This window comes from Lycium barbarum, chromosome 3 (assembly GCF_019175385.1).
Source record: "Lycium barbarum isolate Lr01 chromosome 3, ASM1917538v2, whole genome shotgun sequence".
Taxonomy (NCBI): Eukaryota; Viridiplantae; Streptophyta; class Magnoliopsida; order Solanales; family Solanaceae; genus Lycium; species Lycium barbarum.
In genome coordinates this window covers 109080191-109102266 of record NC_083339.1, presented here as the reverse complement: position 1 = coordinate 109102266, position 22076 = coordinate 109080191, and the positions used below count along the sequence as shown (strand labels likewise).

At 37.0% G+C, this 22076-nt stretch overlaps 2 long non-coding RNA genes across 2 annotated transcripts; both read right to left on the bottom strand.

The window, feature by feature from the left end:
- Positions 1 to 1043: 1043 nt before the first annotated feature.
- LOC132631790 (uncharacterized) lies at positions 1044 to 3065 on the bottom strand. Its single transcript, XR_009579066.1, has 2 exons — positions 2440 to 3065; positions 1044 to 1292 (listed from the first exon to the last, which is right to left on the bottom strand). It is a non-coding gene; the product is annotated as an uncharacterized LOC132631790 (long non-coding RNA).
- A 13207-nt stretch (positions 3066 to 16272) lies between these two features.
- Positions 16273 to 18294, bottom strand: LOC132633997 (uncharacterized). Its single transcript, XR_009579990.1, has 2 exons — positions 17669 to 18294; positions 16273 to 16521 (listed from the first exon to the last, which is right to left on the bottom strand). It is a non-coding gene; the product is annotated as an uncharacterized LOC132633997 (long non-coding RNA).
- Positions 18295 to 22076: the final 3782 nt, after the last annotated feature.

The window sequence follows — 22076 nt, the reverse complement described above, 5'->3', positions numbered from 1 at the left end:
ATTTGCATTCATACATTATTGCATTGCATTCATACATTATTGCATTACATTGCATTATGGTTATTTTGTGATGATCTGGTGATTTACTTGTGTTGATCGGATTCTAATTGGATATATTACGACTTGGCACACTTGGGTTTAGATGCTACAACCTAGGTGATGAAGTGTACTTGGTTCTGATTGTGGTTGACTTATACATGTTGATTTATCTGCTTATCTAGCTTTATTGTCTGAATTATGTTAACTATACTTAGGCGGCCTATGATACCTACCAGTACTGTAGTTTGTACTGACCTACAATTGTTGCATTCTTTTATGAGTGTAGAATTCCAGATTGGATCTTCTTCCGTCTCCCGTGGCTGATAGTCACTATCAAGATTGCTTGAGTCTACAGGGTGAGCACGAGATGTCCGCTATTATACCCCATTTTAACTGAGTTAAATTAGAATACAACATATTAGTGATTCCTAAATTAACTAACTAATTTAAGGACTCGCCACCTAATTAATTTAAAGGTGAATTAGGACACCTATTCAATTACTTAATATTTACGCCGCTTGAAGTCTACTAACTTAAGATTCTAGGTAAGGGTTCAATTAATCTAAAGAGAATGTGTTAAACACCCTTTAAAATCCGTATTAAAACGGTTAACCGATCGAACTTAAATTTATTAAAATAAAACTAAACTGGATGTAAGAGTTGATATAAATGAGCATATTAATATCTAACATATGACACTGATTAAATATCAAGAAAGGGAGAGCATAGTGACGTTATTTTGGACTAAAATTTTGACATAGTGAACTTAACCATTTCAAAATGATCTTCCATTTTATGACTAAAACTAAACCTACATTACTTTGTAAAATCTGATTGCCAAACATTTATGTGGAAAACTAATTTTTGTTTTCCTTTTTTTTTTTTAAATAAAAAAAAAGTTCACCAAAGTTATCAAGGACCTGCTATTTCAAAACCAGTTTTACCTAAAACTGAAAAAGGGCCTTGGACTTAGCTAGATTAGCCTAATATCAGTCAAGTAAAGATTACTACCCGCACATCACGTAAATATCATTAAAATGAATTAATACAAGAAACAGACCGCATCAAAACCAACATAATATTCATAACAATAAAATGAAAGAGAGCTATGACAGGATATAAGCCATGTCTCCTCATCTCCCATTTAGTCTCTATTCGGAAATATTTCAAGAGAGAGCGAGGGGAACGAATGAAGAGTAGATGTAGCTTCCGAGTTTAACAGCGACGTCGAGTCTCGGAACGAGACTCTTCGGCTACATTGTTCATGCAAGGCAAATAAGGGACAAAAACATGAATTAGTAAGAAAGAGTCTACCAATATTAATACCGAAAGGAATGAAAAAGAAATAATTTGAAAGAACCAACAAATGACCTGGAGTTTAACAACACTTATGTAAATCTTATAACATGAGACAAGTCATTTTCTATAGGTGATATTAGCAGCTTACTCCACAGCCATTAAACAAATTGTCCTTATATTACATACTTGTGATAACAAAACTCCATGACTTAGCATGTAGACGATACATATAGCCACAAACAGTTAGCCTCAAATATTTTAGCATGCAAAAGATAACTTAACCTTTAATTGAGGCAATTACTTCATAGTGAAAAGCTAACAATAATCTATAGCCCATGCCATTTAATATTTTTAAAAACCCAAAGAGTAGCTCCACACAGAAGCTAAGAGCTAATACATATATATTAGGAAAACACCAAGTTAGCACCAAAAAAAATTCCCTATATCATGACTTTAAACATGGAAAATAGACTTGTAGTATTTTAAAGCATGAATGGCCAAAATCAGAACCTCCCCTATGATTTAACAATACAGGGCATCAACATGTTAAGTAAAAGTAGTCATTCCTAATAAGAATTCTAAAGCTCAAACGCACATATTCATACATAAATATTCTGTCCAAAATGGAAAATGACATCTAAAATAAATAAACTCATTTTCATGGATGTTTTTATTAATATTTGAACTTATCAAGAGCTTAAATGGGCAGCACGTAGGAGCAATATATTTAATTGGACATGATTTCTATAATATATGGATAGAAGATTAATTCCTAGAATCATGTTTTCTATAGCAACATTCAGACATATGAATGGGTCTCAACAGATGGAAACATCTACACAACACGATTTCTAAAGAGTAAAGAAAAGAAAAAAGATACTAAACACATGAGGGTATATACTTGATTTATGTCGGTTAAGTAAATTTATTATTACAGCAATGATTTCTAGGATTCAAACTGAAATTCTAACAATAGGGTCTCTACACACATCATCTTCTTCTGAACTTCATGGATACCCCTTTGATACAACTACAAACCTAAAGCATAATTCTTTTAATACAACATTTTCTAACAAAGGAGAAGAAAGGCTCGAATATTACCTTTTAATGGTGCAGTGAACCAGAACTTTCAAGGTCTCAGATCTGTTTCCCCTTTCGAGTAAGGCTTGTCGAACAGAGAGCAAAAGTACTAGTGTAGTTGATAAAAATACAAGCAAACGAGACTGAAAAATAAAAGTCTTTGAGAGATTTTTGATGGTATCCAAAACTTGCTTTCGACTGGAGTTAAAGGTAGTATTTATAGGTGAAAATCCTAGGGTTCAAGTTTGGGCGGGATTTGAGACCCTTTTTCAAATCCAATCCAAAAATTCTTTTCAAAGTGAACGTTGGCAGATTTTGGACGAACTTGCGGACCAAATTCAGAGTTTCCCGAAATGGTGGAATCTGCTATGGTCTTTGGAGATCTTTTATGTGATTTGGAGCGTGAGACGAGAAAGTTGCCAAATGGAAGCAGAAAAAGGACGATTTTTGCTTGAGAAGGGGTGGACAAGGTCTGTTCACGACGTGATAAAGGTCAAAGTCTGCTGGAAATGAGAGATGGAGAGGGTAGGGGTGTATACGGCTGAGCATAGATTAGGTTTAGGGTTTGGTCTTGGATGTTAAATTAGGCTAGGTTAAGGAGTGTTTAAGATGAATTTAAATGGGCCATTGGGGAGGAAGAAATGGATTAAATTGGCCATTTTTAGTAGGACAAATTTGTTGGGGATTTTCCTCTTCTATTTAATTTCTTTTGGAGCTTCCTTCATATTATATAGCTAAATAAAATAAATATATAAATACTGTAAACTATAGAGTAAAATATTATTGAAGTAATAATAACAGTAACGTAAACAATAATTGTAGTAATTAGCGTAATTACAGTAATAGAAGTAATAATACTGAAATGGAAATGAAATATAATAAGAGTAATAATTAATGCGACTACGACAATAACACTAACATAAATTTAGTAATAAGAATAATTGTATTACATATATAGCAGTAGTAGTAGTATTAAAAATAATAATTATTATTATTATTATAATAGCTAAAAAAAATTATAATAGATTCTTAATGACTAGAAACCATAAAGAAGATTAATAAGAGGAAAAGTGGGACAAAACTGGGTGTCAACATCCGCTGCCTTGAAGACTCTTCTTATTTATGTCTTACTTTCCCATTCTGAGACATATACAGATTTGATGTGTTATTATATTTCCAGACTTGTATATTTCGGATCTAGATGCTCCTGTATGGCTTAGACCAGCCCCTGGGTGTATTTTCTTATTTCCGTACTTTCGTCTATACTATTATCGTAAGACTTACGTGATTTATTGTCTTCCGCTTAATTAATTTAATTATTTATGCCTTGATTATTGTTGGGTTGAAGGTTCGCTTACCGAGGTGGGAAAGGTAAGTGTCCGCACTGCTTAGCTAAATTTGGGTCGTGATAAGTTGCTATCAGAGCCCTAGGTTACCCGGTCTATAATACAAGAGCGTGTCCAGTAGAGTCTCGCGGATCGGTACGATGAGCTCCGTACTTATCTGCAAGAAGCTACAGGACATTTAGGAAACTTCGAATTCTTTCATTCTCTCATGCGACTTTATTCAAATTGGTATCAAGTCGATTCCAATTTATATATGAACTTTATTATCTCAATCACCCACGGAGGGTGGAAACTCGTCCTCAATTCTTATGCGAACGGTCGATCTATGGCGTGTTGTGGAATGGTACGAGATGTGTTATCCTGATTCAGACGCGTGATTCAGTTCAGTCACTAGTTATGACCTGAGATTTCGATTGTGTGTAGTTGCGACTAGACTCGGTTGCTGTGTGGAGTCGCGATTAGACTCGTTTATTGTGGAAGTTCATGAGAAACTGGAAGATAGTTCAGAGGGTTACAGGGTCTCTATGTTTCAGCGTTGGGTTGCTCGAAAGTGACAACGTGCATTTATGGCTTCACAATAATGGGTTGCTCGATGATATGATCGGTTTGAATTTAGCATCGTCAAGATTTTATGATGGTGTGCGTGACACTGGTGAACCAATGGTGGGTCGACGATTCAGCAATGGTAGAGTATTAGACTTCAGTATGTAAGAACAAGTGTAGGTTCGGTGATGACATCGAATGTGGACAACGTTTTGTGATCGCGTGTAATAAAGAACAGAAGTTGACAATAAGGACATAAAGGAAGACTTTGGTGGGAAGTGTGTAGCGAAGTGAGACTTCATAGAATATCTTAGGCATGAGTACTTTTTGAGAGATTGGGAACGGAAAAATTGGTATCTGGCATGGTTGTCAGGATAAGGTTGCGACAGGTGCTAAAGGTTATTCTTGATATAAGTTAGTTGATGTTAAAGGACTATTCAGTTATTAAGCAAATGCTATGGGTACATCGTTTGATCGATAAATTTGATTGGGTTGTAGGCTTTGAGGAGTTAGTAAACGACTGATGGAAATGACTTCAAATATGGGCGTATGCGATAAGTTAATGACTTGAGGAGTTACTGGTTGTTCACTTAGATGGGAGTAGAAGCATTGATATTGTTTTGTGGTTGTCAGGCTTAAATGGATGATTAGTTTAGAGGATCGAGTGGATTTGAGCGTTTGTTGGTTGATAGTGATAAAAGTGAGTTGAATGAAATACGAAAATTGAAGGATTCCAATGAAACATCTTGCTATCGGGTTCAGGGGATTAAGGTTCATAAGACTTGAGGTGAGGTAATATGGGTTCTCGAGTCGTGTTTGGACTGTGGGGACATTATATCATGACGTTCAGAAAAATGGTGAACGATGAGGTTGATTGGTGTCTTCAAGGTTAAGGGCAGAAAGAAAATCATGGAAACAAGAATTAGTGATATGAGAGCTCGGTTCCGATTGTACAGTGTAGAGTGGGCTTGAGAGTTATGGATGAGTTGGTATGTTCGGTCATGTCATAGACTAACAGATGTTAATGGTGGACTAAAGTTGGGGTATTCATTGTGTAAGAAGAATTGGCTAGATCCCCATACTAGTGGTGTTACTACTCGACTTATGTGATTGAATAAAAGGGATGGTCGCGCGAACGGTTAGAGGTGTTCGGGTTCCATAATTGAGGGAAGAGGTGATTCTTCAAGGACTAGTAACGTTAACAATTTAAGTAAGGGATTAGTAAACATGGGTACTTGAAATGATAGAATGGACGATGATGGGTTAACTGAGTTAAGTTCGGTATACATTTCGGGAATTGAGTAAAGCAATTCGGGCAAGGATGATTCAGTGGGATACACAAGGATATTAGTGATGCTATTATGTGATACGCCAGATTTAGAGAGTGTTCAGTTCAGAGTAGTAAGCATTAAGGAAATGCTAATGTGCAAAGTGTGTGGTACGATCCTATCCCCAGGAATAATTCGTCTAGTTTGCAAGATTTATGATTATGTAGTATTCGATGGAGTGGATTCGAGGATTGATTATGGTATCGATGATCATGAGGTGATTAGAAAATTGGGAATTGGTGAGTCGAGAAAAGGTATAGATGATTGTGAATCGATAAGAAAAAGGGTACACCTTGGGGATTTCTTGGGTCAGTATGGATTGTGGTGTCGTCTTCTTGCATATTCCAGTTGAGATGTGTTTGTTGCGGGAACTTAAGAAGGAAATCTACAAGGATGGACTAAGCGATATGACAGAGTTCTGTGAGGTTTGTGATCCGCGACTAGCGAGAAACATATTTCAATTAACCGACTTGTTGAGGTTTATAAAAAAAGTGGCTTGGAGGTACACCGTCGGGTAAGTTTTGTGACCTTCTACAGTGAATGAGTCAGCGTGACCTAAGAGAAAGGATTTTGGAATTCCTGTCATGTGAGGACTAGAGTTATATTTTCGGGAGGGACCATATTCGTGGTAATACAGTATGATTGCAAGTTATTGACTGGACAGTTTGGGTAAGGGCTTTGACTATTAAAGACTTGGGGATAATTGCGTGACATTTCGAGCGGCAGTGTAAGATTGGATACTTTTGGAGAAATTATGAGCATATTGTGGTGACACTATGAGAGGTTCGATGGTTATATAATTGCTATATGAGGCTTCAGGTTTCGTGACGAAAGGTTCGGAGTTGTATCGAATTTGCGTATCGATAAAGGTTGATAAATAGGAAGTTTGAAATCATAAGGTATAGCTCTTCGGTACTAAGTTGATAACTTGGATAGGACTCAACTTGTGGAGTCAAAAATGATAGACAGGATTTGTTATGCGTGGTATAACTGTATTTGGTTTCGAAATTCGGAGTCAGTTCTAATGACTATTGGTGATATTCAAGATTTGTGCATTCGTTCAGGGTCAACATTGTTCGAGTTAAACTGGAAGGTTCATGATTACACTTCCAGGAAGATATCTAAGGACTCGAAGCGTTTCAGCTCAGAATTGAGGCATGACAGATTTACCGAGCTTTGTCAGGGTTTCCTAGTGGATTTGATGATACCTTCTGAGTTCAGTTACTTGGAAAGAATAATGGTATACAATGAGCTGAGTACAGAATTAACGAGTAGCTGTTGTGTGAAAGGTTTTTTTAGTGATCAGTTGGGTTCCGACGGACTTTGCTTGGAGAGATATTCAGTGGTATGGTTCATGTATTGTGATTTGAAGGTTTAAGAAGGTTCGGAAGCTGGCCAAGTTGGCTGCCGGTTAGATCAGTTGATGGAACTGTGTAGAGATTGCAGATGGATCAAGGATTCTTTCTGGGGAGAGCAAGATATGGTTTCAGAATTTTGGTATGTGTATTCATCTGTTTCTAAGAAGTAATGGTGCGAGTATCGGCTTTAGAAGATGTGGGAGGAGGAGTTAGCAGAATTAGAGTATTTTATCGGTTCAGAATGGGCCATGGTTATGACCATGTTTTAGAGGATTGTATTAGTTTGGGAAGTAGTTGTGGGGCCTATTAATTGCATTTAGAGTTGTGGCTTTATCAAATCAAAGAATTTGAGTAAAGCGATTCGTTTGTTCGAGGATCAGTTGTGAAGGAAATTTGAATGCGGAGATACGAGAACTGGAGCTTGAGCTTGAGCTAAGTTAGAGAGTTTTGACTGGTAGAGTGAATAATCAGGTTTTAATGTTACACCTGGCAAGGGTGTCTTGCGATTTGGGAAGGAGGGCAAGTAAGCCGTAAGTGTATTGGCCGTTGTGACTACCCGCTGTTGGACACTTGTTCCATGAGTTAGTTTTTCACCAGATTTGTCGAATGTTAATTGGGTTTTTCCATGTTTCTGTATTATAGAAGGTAGAAGTACCGTTCTAATGGTTTCTGTATCATTCGTTGGGATTCAGTTTTGTTCGATGAGAATCTTTCCTATAAGGAGAAGTCCGACATGCGTAGCCTTTATCCCCAGTTGTTCACTGATGCAGGTACTTCCCTGCACTTTTCCTTTCTTCACTCGAGGACGAGCGATGGTTTAATTAGTATATGATGCAATGACCTGTTTGGTCGTTATAGTCTTTCCGGCAGTTTCTCCCCTTTCCGAGTTTGGTTAGCTCACTTTTGACCCGAGAGGACCCGTTGACACGCTTCCTGAGGTGTCTAGATTTGATTCGGGCGACCTTTTGTGCAATTTGGGCGTAAAGCGAAAAAGAGTTGACTCAAAGTTGACTTTTGAGTAAACGGACCTTTTTCAAAAATTCGTCGATTTCGAGAGGTCCGGATGGCCGTGTAGAACTTGTGTGTATATCTGGTACGGTCCCCAATGCACTCATATGTATTTTGGGACTTGGGTTGGGAAGATGGAATTGAGGTATCGAGGGTTGACTCGGTCAACGAGACCGACATTGGGAATTCTGAGGCCACGAGCGCATTCGTAGCGTGTTTTTATGTGTGTCTGTATACGTGGTTTGTGAGCAGATGGCCTAGGCAATTAGTCAGAAATTCGAGTTGAAGTGTGAAACTTGGGAAAGTTTCTGGTGTCTGGTGCCCACTTTGGCGGCACCAGCACCGCGACAACGGTATCGCTGAAGCCGTCACCCTGACGGCTTCAGCGGTCTTTGCCAATCGGGCATGACCGTTGTAGCGGTCAAGGGACCGCTAAGGCGACGCCGCTGAAGCGATCTGAGTAACCCAGGGTGGTGCTGATGAAAATCCTCTGTGGGCAAAGATCCGGAGTCTTGTCTGTCTGTTGGGCAAAAGTCCGGAACGAGTAGCACTTAGACTTCGCGAGTCACCTTCGGTTGTGCTACCGAGACGTCAATACTTCTGTCCGGAGTACATGTGTACACATCATTCTATTTTCATTCATACATTATTGCATTGCATTGCATTATGGTTATTTTGTGATGATCTGGTGATTTACTTATGTTGATCAGATTCGGATTGGATATGTTACGACTTGGCACACTTGGGTTTAGATGCTAAAACCTAGGTGATGACGTGCACTTGGTTTTGATTGTGGTTGACTTATACCTGTTGACTTATCTGCTTATCTTGCTTTATTGTCTGAATTATGTTAGCTATACTTAGTCAGCCTATGATACCTACCAGTACTGTAGTTTTGTACTGACCTTCAGTTGCTGCATTCTTTTATGAGTGTAGAGCTCCAGGTTAGATCTTCTTCCGTCTCCCGTGACTGATAGTCGCTATCAGGATTGTTGAGTCTACAGGGTGAGCACGAGATGTCCGCTGCCTTGAAGACTCTTCTTATTTATGTCTTACTTTCCTATTCTGAGACATATACAGATTTGATGTATTATTATATTTCCAGACTTCTATATTTCGGATCTAGATGCTCTTGTACGGCTTAGACCAGACCCTGGGTGCATTTTCTTATTTTCGCACTTTCTTCTATACTGCTATCGTAAGACTTACGTGATTTATTCTCTTCCTCTTAATTGATTTAATTATTTATGCCTTGATTATCGTTGGGTTGAGGGTTCGCTTACCGAAGTGGAAAAGGTAAGTGCCCGCACGACTTAGCCAAATTTGGGTCGTGACAACATTTAGGTAAATATGGAAGTGTTATTGAACTAGTGACAATCAAGTGTGGTAGTCAAATCTCAATAGCTTACACATAAAATCCCAAAAACTGTGAGAAGATCAACTATATTGATATTAGGTGTAATTTTGTGTTAGAAAAATTGTTATACATAGAGAAGTGAACATGAAGTACATCTTTATGCATCACTTGGTAGTAGTCCAATTAACAAAACCCATAGAATTTGTTGCTTATGAAAGATATGATGTCGTGGGGTATATGTAGGGAAGATGTATTTAATATTTTCTAATACTTCCTGATCATGTTCACGTAAAAACTGCATTTTGAGATAAATTTAGTTGATGCCTAAATTATTCATTATTGTTGATTCATATACATAAGATGGATATTTATGTTTAGAACATAACATAAATTCCAAGTGTAAGTATGTCGGACAAACAAAAAGATTGGTCTATTCACATATGCAATCGCCTCTACTGTCTAGGTGACAGATAGAGATGAGAATATTATAAACTTAGTATTGTCAGAAGTGATAATAATACAGAACTGAAAGTTTATAATATGAATGTCGTTTGTTTTATGGTTAATCATGTCTGATTAAATGTGATAGTCTGTCTTATTGCCAGATGTGAGTTCTGATGGATAAAAGGTATGAGTAGATTTGTGAACTCAAAGTTAGACATGAGTTGTCTGAACTATCATCTGCATAGTATTTTATCAAAAGACATATGCTCCACAAGGAAAGAGTAAATACTGTGGTACGTGATTCATACCACATATGCATTAGTGACCTATAAGGGAGATACAAGTTTAATCTCTACTTATTATCGTGTGAAGCCCTGGAAATTATGAGTAATTTTCTCTTTGTACCCTCATTACTTTGATCAGTTTCTTGAGATTCAATTTGGTGTTCGCTATCTTAGAGTGTTGCCAAGAGATCATGGATGATTCGGTCTGCGGAACATTTCTAGAAAATCATATCAATTTGAGATTGAGAGATTCATGAGATGAGGAAGATCATTGAGTATTATCACATTAATTGTGTTCATTGGTCGACCCTTTATGTTTGTCTTCGAGACAAGAACATAATGATGAACTCAAGTTATGACAAAAGAGATGTTGAGATGTGAATGTGATAAATGATCTAGGGTACTGCATACTGCAATCTACTATAAGTTCCATTAATCGAGATGCTATATATTCCTAACAGATGTATAGCAACGAAGCTCTCAAAGTATGCACTGGTCACACGGTCTAGTCGTCAAGTATGAAAGTTACAGAATAGGAATGAGAGTTGACCCACCATGCGTGAGTGGGAGATAAAGGAATTAGATTCGGGTCACCCATGTGGTTCAACCCGGATCCATATATATAATAAATATATATTTGTTATATATTTAATTTAAGTTAAAAGAAAAGGACACAACTATTGAAAAAAAGTTTCTAAACAGATGTACCTATTAAAGAAACATAAAAGAAGTTCTGCAGGAACAACTTCTCATTTCTGGGAAAAAAGATGTTTCCTTCCTTCATTCCAAAAACAGAAAAATCTCTCTTCTTCTACGTGAAGAACTACAGTGGTAGATTCCTAAGAAGAACGAAAGTGATCTTCATCGAATACTGGAACAATCTTCTGTAACAGGTATGAGTTAGACTGTAAACTTTACGGTATAGTTCATATCTTATACATGTGATTATACTGTCGACTAGTGAAACAAACATATGGATCTTGGGAGAACTATGTGTTCCAGATTGGATTGTATTTTCCTTCATAATTAAACAATTTGTGTTATTTGTTCATAATTGTGTTAAAGCTTTTCTTTAATTGGTTCCATTCAATGAGGAGTTTCATTTTTGTTATTGATCGCTTTTCTTTTTTGGCTTGAAATGGAGTTATAATTTGTCCTTCCCTTTTTTACTTTGTGAATGTAACAATTTCTTTTATTTGTCTTTAACAAAAAAAAAAACTTTTATTTGTATATAATAATTTATTAATACGATATGATTTGATGTAAATATGTGGTGCGGGTAAAAATTTACCGATACGATATTTAATGGAAGTAATAGAAGAAGAACTGTAAATGAGACGTGAAGAGATATTACTATATAAAAAAAAGACTCAATAATTTCAAGAAATTTGGGGACGGCATGGAGACAATTAAAGACGTAAAGAGATATTATCTCTAGGTAATGTTGAAGCAACGAAGGAGTGATCCAACTTCTTGCAAAATAGATTTTTTTTTAAGAAAAAAAAAATTAAAGGCCACTAGGTTTTATGCCACCTAGTGGCTGTTTTATTAATAAAATAAAAGATCAACAAAAACAAATAGTCTTGAAATGTAAAAAATAGAAAGCAAAGAGAACCTAAGCTAAGTGAAAAGGGAAAGTGCAGCCATTGAAATTGATCTGAGCGGCCCGTTGCTGATGGTTTCCGTCACGTTGCTGGTGATGTTTTTTCCTTCGTCCCTCTACAAGATTCCATCTTTGAATCTCCAATGAACACAGGTTTGTTACATGTTCTCCCTACTGATTTCTCCCATTTGTACTTCAGGATTTGTGTCGATTTGGGTTGAAATTTCTCCAAATCTAATCCGATATTGTGTGTTGTTTTGTTGATGTGTCTTCATTGTTTCCAATCTTCTGGTGAGTTCGTAATTTCTAACTTTCTCCGCAACTTCAATTTTTGTCGATCCGGGTTGAAATTGCTTAGAATCTGCTCTGATGTTGTGTGTTGTTTGTTGATGCGCCTTCATTGTTTCTAATCTTGCGGTGAATTCATGATCTCTGACTTTCTCCGCAGCTCTATGGTTTGTGTTTGCGTATCTTGTATACATTTCTACTAGCCTCTTCGATCTACTCCTGCTTGTGAACAATTAGGGTTTCTGAGTTGCAATTGTCACTGTGTGCCTTTGCTCTGTGGTATTGTTGTTTGTATTTTGCTCTGCTCATTTCTTCAGCCTTATCATGGTGTATTTTCTATTTCTATTATGTTCAACATACTTCTTTAGTAAATACACCATGACTAGAATACCTGTACCTGCACATGAAACAACTATGTTAGTGAGAAAAGAGATCTCCATTCTCTTCTTCCAAGGAATTTGAGAATTTTGGTCCCTAAGTTGTTTGATTCCCCTTCTTCCTATCTCTTCCCATTGGATCCTTTGATCTCCCCTCCACTCTATCATCTTCTACAATTTCTCACCCTTAGGTAAGGTATATTAATCTTGTCACTGTTTATGAGCTTTCTTCCCCATGTCTGCATTTCCTGAAAGCTGCTAGCAGTGTAATCACCTCTGTCCAGAGCTAGATTTGCAAGGAAATCTGCAAGTTTATTCCCTTCTCCAAATCTATGATTAACCAACACAGTTCTTTCACCCATGATCCTCCAAATTTCCTCCACTACATTGATGATTTGCCAAGGAACTTGCCACTTCCTTTCCATGACATTCTTCATCATCATAGAATCAGTTTCTACAATCATTTGCTGAATATGCATCCTTTACATGTACTTTAGTGCTTGCATTATAGCTTCTACTTCAGCCTCGGTATTTGTGTAGTTGCCATCCCTCATCTCATGAGACTAAGCAAACACCAAATCTCCACTTGTATTTCTGAGACAAAAACCCCAACAACTTCTACCTAGATTTCCTCTAGAAGCCCCATCAGTATTGTATTTTACCCAACGTATAACTAGTGGCCTCCAGCATACTTGGTACATCTTCACTTTAGGGGAATAAGACTGCAAAGACTTCAATAACTCTTGCCAGTTATAAGGAGCATACTTAAAATTACTTCTTCTTGTCTTCATAAATAAAATTACAGTATGTATGATCTTGTACTTCATCTTGTTAACAGAAACCTTCCCTCCATGTTATATAGTGTTTCTCCTCTTCCAAAGCTCTCATACTGTGACTGCTGGTATAACCTGATAAATCATCTTAGTGCGCTAGCTTTCTGCTAACTCCCACCATGCTGTTATGACTTGTGTAAGCTGCATTCCTGAAATACTGATACCAACAGGTCCACAAAAGCATTTCCAAGTAATCTGAGCTACATTAGAATTTAGAAACACATGAGCTATGGTTCCTCCTGTGGAACTAGACAGCAGCTACACTTATAAGCAAATTGAAATCCCCATTTCTTTAAAAGTGTCATCCAATGGAAACTTTGTTTTCCATAGTCTCCATGTTACACCCCGAAAACCGTATGGAGTAAATCAGTTAACACGTTACTTGATGAGTAGCCCTCGTAACCGTAAGTTAAGGTGGGGCCCATAAAGGATATATGAAAAGTGATATGAGTAGTACATGGAAAGTTGAGCAAATTTTAAGAAGGACCCTTAAGCCAAAGCCCTCCAAAAGGATGATTTAAGGATATGTTTTCGGATGATCTGACTTGGAGAGGCCAAAACACTATTATAAGTTTGGAATTTGGAAACACACCAAAAATGAAAGTTGTATATAATTGAAAGAGCTTTCCAACCATAGGTCGTGGACCCTCATACTATATCGTGATCAAGATTTATGGCCATTTTATGACAAAGACTCCAAGCTGCCAAATGGCTTCCGCGAGTCCCACTTGAGAAGGTCGGTGGAACCGACTTATGAGGGGTATAAATACCCTCATTAACTCCATTTTTTCAGCATTTTTACATTCTCAATAGTCCTAGAAACTTTCCAACACAACCCCTAAATATTTATAGCCCATTAAATAAAGAATTTAACAAGATTACACCAAACTAGTCCATGAAAGGTGATTGTTCTTGCTTCTACTTGATGTTGTGGCAAGTTTGGTCTTGAAGGAAGTTGGTGTGGCTGAATTTCTTCAAGTATAAGTTATGTTTTTCATCCTATCTCTTATGTTGAGTTGATTCGAAGGTTTAGCAAGTCTTAAAAGTGAAAATAGTTATGGAGGAAAGGTCATAAAGTATCGTGTCGTAGTTGTTGTGTTTATGGACTGTTTTGAGCATGTTGTGGCCGTGTGGCTAGGCTGATTTACATGTATAGAGATGGTATCTAATGTTTTTGGTGTGTTGATGAGATTATTCTCCTTGATTGGGAAGAAAGGAAGTGTATGTTGTTGTACGTTGAAAAACATCGTGTGGGATGTTTTATGGAATACATTGGTATTGATAATATTTTTGTTGATGTTGGTATTATTGTTGTTGTTGTTGGTTGCTGGATTGTGACTTTGGGCTAGGCATATAAACAGGGGAGATGCTGCCCGAATTTTCGCAGATTCTAAAGGAGTTTGGTTTAAGGACTTGAGATAGGCATATGACGATAAGTCTAACGGTAGTATAATTTCTCTTGAGTGTAGATTTGCAAGCTCGGGAGAATAAGCGTTAATTCGTAGGAGATCAATCAGGTATGTTAAGGCTTTCCCTTTCTTTCATTTTGGCATGATCCTTTGATATGAGCAAACAACGAGTAATCGAGTCTCCATATTACTCTACTCTTAGAAGTATTAGCAGTATCTCAATTACGAGGATAGTGTTTTATAAGACTTGTGTAGTCTTTCATGATATTGTTGGCGTACCCATGTTTGGTACTTGTGATGTTGATCTGATTATTGATGTTGACACATACATTACACTTCATGATATATTGTAGATACATTGATGATACTTGATGAAACACTATGATGAGTTAGGCTCAATTTGGGTGAGAGTGACGTGAGAGTTCGATATCCGATGTTTGTCCTGGTATCGTGGATTGTGTGAGTGCATGAACTCTGCGAGTCCCCTGAGGTGGTGCTGATGAAAATCCTCCGTGGGTAAAGATCCGGAGTCTCCTCTATCTGTTGGGCACACTTAGACTTTGGGAGTCACCCTGGCTTGTGCTACCGAGACGTCGATACTTCCGTTTGGAGTACATGTGTACACAGCATTGCATTTGCATTCATACATTATTGCATTGCATTCATACATTATTGCATTACATTGCATTATGGTTATTTTGTGATGATCTGGTGATTTACTTGTGTTGATCGGATTCTAATTGGATATATTACGACTTGGCACACTTGGGTTTAGATGCTACAACCTAGGTGATGAAGTGTACTTGGTTCTGATTGTGGTTGACTTATACATGTTGATTTATCTGCTTATCTAGCTTTATTGTCTGAATTATGTTAACTATACTTAGGCGGCCTATGATACCTACCAGTACTGTAGTTTGTACTGACCTACAATTGTTGCATTCTTTTATGAGTGTAGAATTCCAGATTGGATCTTCTTCCGTCTCCCGTGGCTGATAGTCACTATCAAGATTGCTTGAGTCTACAGGGTGAGCACGAGATGTCCGCTATTATACCCCATTTTAACTGAGTTAAATTAGAATACAACATATTAGTGATTCCTAAATTAACTAACTAATTTAAGGACTCGCCACCTAATTAATTTAAAGGTGAATTAGGACACCTATTCAATTACTTAATATTTACGCCGCTTGAAGTCTACTAACTTAAGATTCTAGGTAAGGGTTCAATTAATCTAAAGAGAATGTGTTAAACACCCTTTAAAATCCGTATTAAAACGGTTAACCGATCGAACTTAAATTTATTAAAATAAAACTAAACTGGATGTAAGAGTTGATATAAATGAGCATATTAATATCTAACATATGACACTGATTAAATATCAAGAAAGGGAGAGCATAGTGACGTTATTTTGGACTAAAATTTTGACATAGTGAACTTAACCATTTCAAAATGATCTTCCATTTTATGACTAAAACTAAACCTACATTACTTTGTAAAATCTGATTGCCAAACATTTATGTGGAAAACTAATTTTTGTTTTCCTTTTTTTTTTTTAAATAAAAAAAAAGTTCACCAAAGTTATCAAGGACCTGCTATTTCAAAACCAGTTTTACCTAAAACTGAAAAAGGGCCTTGGACTTAGCTAGATTAGCCTAATATCAGTCAAGTAAAGATTACTACCCGCACATCACGTAAATATCATTAAAATGAATTAATACAAGAAACAGACCGCATCAAAACCAACATAATATTCATAACAATAAAATGAAAGAGAGCTATGACAGGATATAAGCCATGTCTCCTCATCTCCCATTTAGTCTCTATTCGGAAATATTTCAAGAGAGAGCGAGGGGAACGAATGAAGAGTAGATGTAGCTTCCGAGTTTAACAGCGACGTCGAGTCTCGGAACGAGACTCTTCGGCTACATTGTTCATGCAAGGCAAATAAGGGACAAAAACATGAATTAGTAAGAAAGAGTCTACCAATATTAATACCGAAAGGAATGAAAAAGAAATAATTTGAAAGAACCAACAAATGACCTGGAGTTTAACAACACTTATGTAAATCTTATAACATGAGACAAGTCATTTTCTATAGGTGATATTAGCAGCTTACTCCACAGCCATTAAACAAATTGTCCTTATATTACATACTTGTGATAACAAAACTCCATGACTTAGCATGTAGACGATACATATAGCCACAAACAGTTAGCCTCAAATATTTTAGCATGCAAAAGATAACTTAACCTTTAATTGAGGCAATTACTTCATAGTGAAAAGCTAACAATAATCTATAGCCCATGCCATTTAATATTTTTAAAAACCCAAAGAGTAGCTCCACACAGAAGCTAAGAGCTAATACATATATATTAGGAAAACACCAAGTTAGCACCAAAAAAAATTCCCTATATCATGACTTTAAACATGGAAAATAGACTTGTAGTATTTTAAAGCATGAATGGCCAAAATCAGAACCTCCCCTATGATTTAACAATACAGGGCATCAACATGTTAAGTAAAAGTAGTCATTCCTAATAAGAATTCTAAAGCTCAAACGCACATATTCATACATAAATATTCTGTCCAAAATGGAAAATGACATCTAAAATAAATAAACTCATTTTCATGGATGTTTTTATTAATATTTGAACTTATCAAGAGCTTAAATGGGCAGCACGTAGGAGCAATATATTTAATTGGACATGATTTCTATAATATATGGATAGAAGATTAATTCCTAGAATCATGTTTTCTATAGCAACATTCAGACATATGAATGGGTCTCAACAGATGGAAACATCTACACAACACGATTTCTAAAGAGTAAAGAAAAGAAAAAAGATACTAAACACATGAGGGTATATACTTGATTTATGTCGGTTAAGTAAATTTATTATTACAGCAATGATTTCTAGGATTCAAACTGAAATTCTAACAATAGGGTCTCTACACACATCATCTTCTTCTGAACTTCATGGATACCCCTTTGATACAACTACAAACCTAAAGCATAATTCTTTTAATACAACATTTTCTAACAAAGGAGAAGAAAGGCTCGAATATTACCTTTTAATGGTGCAGTGAACCAGAACTTTCAAGGTCTCAGATCTGTTTCCCCTTTCGAGTAAGGCTTGTCGAACAGAGAGCAAAAGTACTAGTGTAGTTGATAAAAATACAAGCAAACGAGACTGAAAAATAAAAGTCTTTGAGAGATTTTTGATGGTATCCAAAACTTGCTTTCGACTGGAGTTAAAGGTAGTATTTATAGGTGAAAATCCTAGGGTTCAAGTTTGGGCGGGATTTGAGACCCTTTTTCAAATCCAATCCAAAAATTCTTTTCAAAGTGAACGTTGGCAGATTTTGGACGAACTTGCGGACCAAATTCAGAGTTTCCCGAAATGGTGGAATCTGCTATGGTCTTTGGAGATCTTTTATGTGATTTGGAGCGTGAGACGAGAAAGTTGCCAAATGGAAGCAGAAAAAGGACGATTTTTGCTTGAGAAGGGGTGGACAAGGTCTGTTCACGACGTGATAAAGGTCAAAGTCTGCTGGAAATGAGAGATGGAGAGGGTAGGGGTGTATACGGCTGAGCATAGATTAGGTTTAGGGTTTGGTCTTGGATGTTAAATTAGGCTAGGTTAAGGAGTGTTTAAGATGAATTTAAATGGGCCATTGGGGAGGAAGAAATGGATTAAATTGGCCATTTTTAGTAGGACAAATTTGTTGGGGATTTTCCTCTTCTATTTAATTTCTTTTGGAGCTTCCTTCATATTATATAGCTAAATAAAATAAATATATAAATACTGTAAACTATAGAGTAAAATATTATTGAAGTAATAATAACAGTAACGTAAACAATAATTGTAGTAATTAGCGTAATTACAGTAATAGAAGTAATAATACTGAAATGGAAATGAAATATAATAAGAGTAATAATTAATGCGACTACGACAATAACACTAACATAAATTTAGTAATAAGAATAATTGTATTACATATATAGCAGTAGTAGTAGTATTAAAAATAATAATAATTATTATTATTATAATAGCTAAAAAAAATTATAATAGATTCTTAATGACTAGAAACCATAAAGAAGATTAATAAGAGGAAAAGTGGGACAAAACTGGGTGTCAACATCCGCTGCCTTGAAGACTCTTCTTATTTATGTCTTACTTTCCCATTCTGAGACATATACAGATTTGATGTGTTATTATATTTCCAGACTTGTATATTTCGGATCTAGATGCTCCTGTATGGCTTAGACCAGCCCCTGGGTGTATTTTCTTATTTCCGTACTTTCGTCTATACTATTATCGTAAGACTTACGTGATTTATTGTCTTCCGCTTAATTAATTTAATTATTTATGCCTTGATTATTGTTGGGTTGAAGGTTCGCTTACCGAGGTGGGAAAGGTAAGTGTCCGCACTGCTTAGCTAAATTTGGGTCGTGATAAGTTGCTATCAGAGCCCTAGGTTACCCGGTCTATAATACAAGAGCGTGTCCAGTAGAGTCTCGCGGATCGGTACGATGAGCTCCGTACTTATCTGCAAGAAGCTACAGGACATTTAGGAAACTTCGAATTCTTTCATTCTCTCATGCGACTTTATTCAAATTGGTATCAAGTCGATTCCAATTTATATATGAACTTTATTATCTCAATCACCCACGGAGGGTGGAAACTCGTCCTCAATTCTTATGCGAACGGTCGATCTATGGCGTGTTGTGGAATGGTACGAGATGTGTTATCCTGATTCAGACGCGTGATTCAGTTCAGTCACTAGTTATGACCTGAGATTTCGATTGTGTGTAGTTGCGACTAGACTCGGTTGCTGTGTGGAGTCGCGATTAGACTCGTTTATTGTGGAAGTTCATGAGAAACTGGAAGATAGTTCAGAGGGTTACAGGGTCTCTATGTTTCAGCGTTGGGTTGCTCGAAAGTGACAACGTGCATTTATGGCTTCACAATAATGGGTTGCTCGATGATATGATCGGTTTGAATTTAGCATCGTCAAGATTTTATGATGGTGTGCGTGACACTGGTGAACCAATGGTGGGTCGACGATTCAGCAATGGTAGAGTATTAGACTTCAGTATGTAAGAACAAGTGTAGGTTCGGTGATGACATCGAATGTGGACAACGTTTTGTGATCGCGTGTAATAAAGAACAGAAGTTGACAATAAGGACATAAAGGAAGACTTTGGTGGGAAGTGTGTAGCGAAGTGAGACTTCATAGAATATCTTAGGCATGAGTACTTTTTGAGAGATTGGGAACGGAAAAATTGGTATCTGGCATGGTTGTCAGGATAAGGTTGCGACAGGTGCTAAAGGTTATTCTTGATATAAGTTAGTTGATGTTAAAGGACTATTCAGTTATTAAGCAAATGCTATGGGTACATCGTTTGATCGATAAATTTGATTGGGTTGTAGGCTTTGAGGAGTTAGTAAACGACTGATGGAAATGACTTCAAATATGGGCGTATGCGATAAGTTAATGACTTGAGGAGTTACTGGTTGTTCACTTAGATGGGAGTAGAAGCATTGATATTGTTTTGTGGTTGTCAGGCTTAAATGGATGATTAGTTTAGAGGATCGAGTGGATTTGAGCGTTTGTTGGTTGATAGTGATAAAAGTGAGTTGAATGAAATACGAAAATTGAAGGATTCCAATGAAACATCTTGCTATCGGGTTCAGGGGATTAAGGTTCATAAGACTTGAGGTGAGGTAATATGGGTTCTCGAGTCGTGTTTGGACTGTGGGGACATTATATCATGACGTTCAGAAAAATGGTGAACGATGAGGTTGATTGGTGTCTTCAAGGTTAAGGGCAGAAAGAAAATCATGGAAACAAGAATTAGTGATATGAGAGCTCGGTTCCGATTGTACAGTGTAGAGTGGGCTTGAGAGTTATGGATGAGTTGGTATGTTCGGTCATGTCATAGACTAACAGATGTTAATGGTGGACTAAAGTTGGGGTATTCATTGTGTAAGAAGAATTGGCTAGATCCCCATACTAGTGGTGTTACTACTCGACTTATGTGATTGAATAAAAGGGATGGTCGCGCGAACGGTTAGAGGTGTTCGGGTTCCATAATTGAGGGAAGAGGTGATTCTTCGAGGACTAGTAACGTTAACAATTTAAGTAAGGGATTAGTAAACATGGGTACTTGAAATGATAGAATGGACGATGATGGGTTAACTGAGTTAAGTTCGGTATACATTTCGGGAATTGAGTAAAGCAATTCGGGCAAGGATGATTCAGTGGGATACACAAGGATATTAGTGATGCTATTATGTGATACGCCAGATTTAGAGAGTGTTCAGTTCAGAGTAGTAAGCATTAAGGAAATGCTAATGTGCAAAGTGTGTGGTACGATCCTATCCCCAGGAATAATTCGTCTAGTTTGCAAGATTTATGATTATGTAGTATTCGATGGAGTGGATTCGAGGATTGATTATGGTATCGATGATCATGAGGTGATTAGAAAATTGGGAATTGGTGAGTCGAGAAAAGGTATAGATGATTGTGAATCGATAAGAAAAAGGGTACACCTTGGGGATTTCTTGGGTCAGTATGGATTGTGGTGTCGTCTTCTTGCATATTCCAGTTGAGATGTGTTTGTTGCGGGAACTTAAGAAGGAAATCTACAAGGATGGACTAAGCGATATGACAGAGTTCTGTGAGGTTTGTGATCCGCGACTAGCGAGAAACATATTTCAATTAACCGACTTGTTGAGGTTTATAAAAAAAGTGGCTTGGAGGTACACCGTCGGGTAAGTTTTGTGACCTTCTACAGTGAATGAGTCAGCGTGACCTAAGAGAAAGGATTTTGGAATTCCTGTCATGTGAGGACTAGAGTTATATTTTCGGGAGGGACCATATTCGTGGTAATACAGTATGATTGCAAGTTATTGACTGGACAGTTTGGGTAAGGGCTTTGACTATTAAAGACTTGGGGATAATTGCGTGACATTTCGAGCGGCAGTGTAAGATTGGATACTTTTGGAGAAATTATGAGCATATTGTGGTGACACTATGAGAGGTTCGATGGTTATATAATTGCTATATGAGGCTTCAGGTTTCGTGACGAAAGGTTCGGAGTTGTATCGAATTTGCGTATCGATAAAGGTTGATAAATAGGAAGTTTGAAATCATAAGGTATAGCTCTTCGGTACTAAGTTGATAACTTGGATAGGACTCAACTTGTGGAGTCAAAAATGATAGACAGGATTTGTTATGCGTGGTATAACTGTATTTGGTTTCGAAATTCGGAGTCAGTTCTAATGACTATTGGTGATATTCAAGATTTGTGCATTCGTTCAGGGTCAACATTGTTCGAGTTAAACTGGAAGGTTCATGATTACACTTCCAGGAAGATATCTAAGGACTCGAAGCGTTTCAGCTCAGAATTGAGGCATGACAGATTTACCGAGCTTTGTCAGGGTTTCCTAGTGGATTTGATGATACCTTC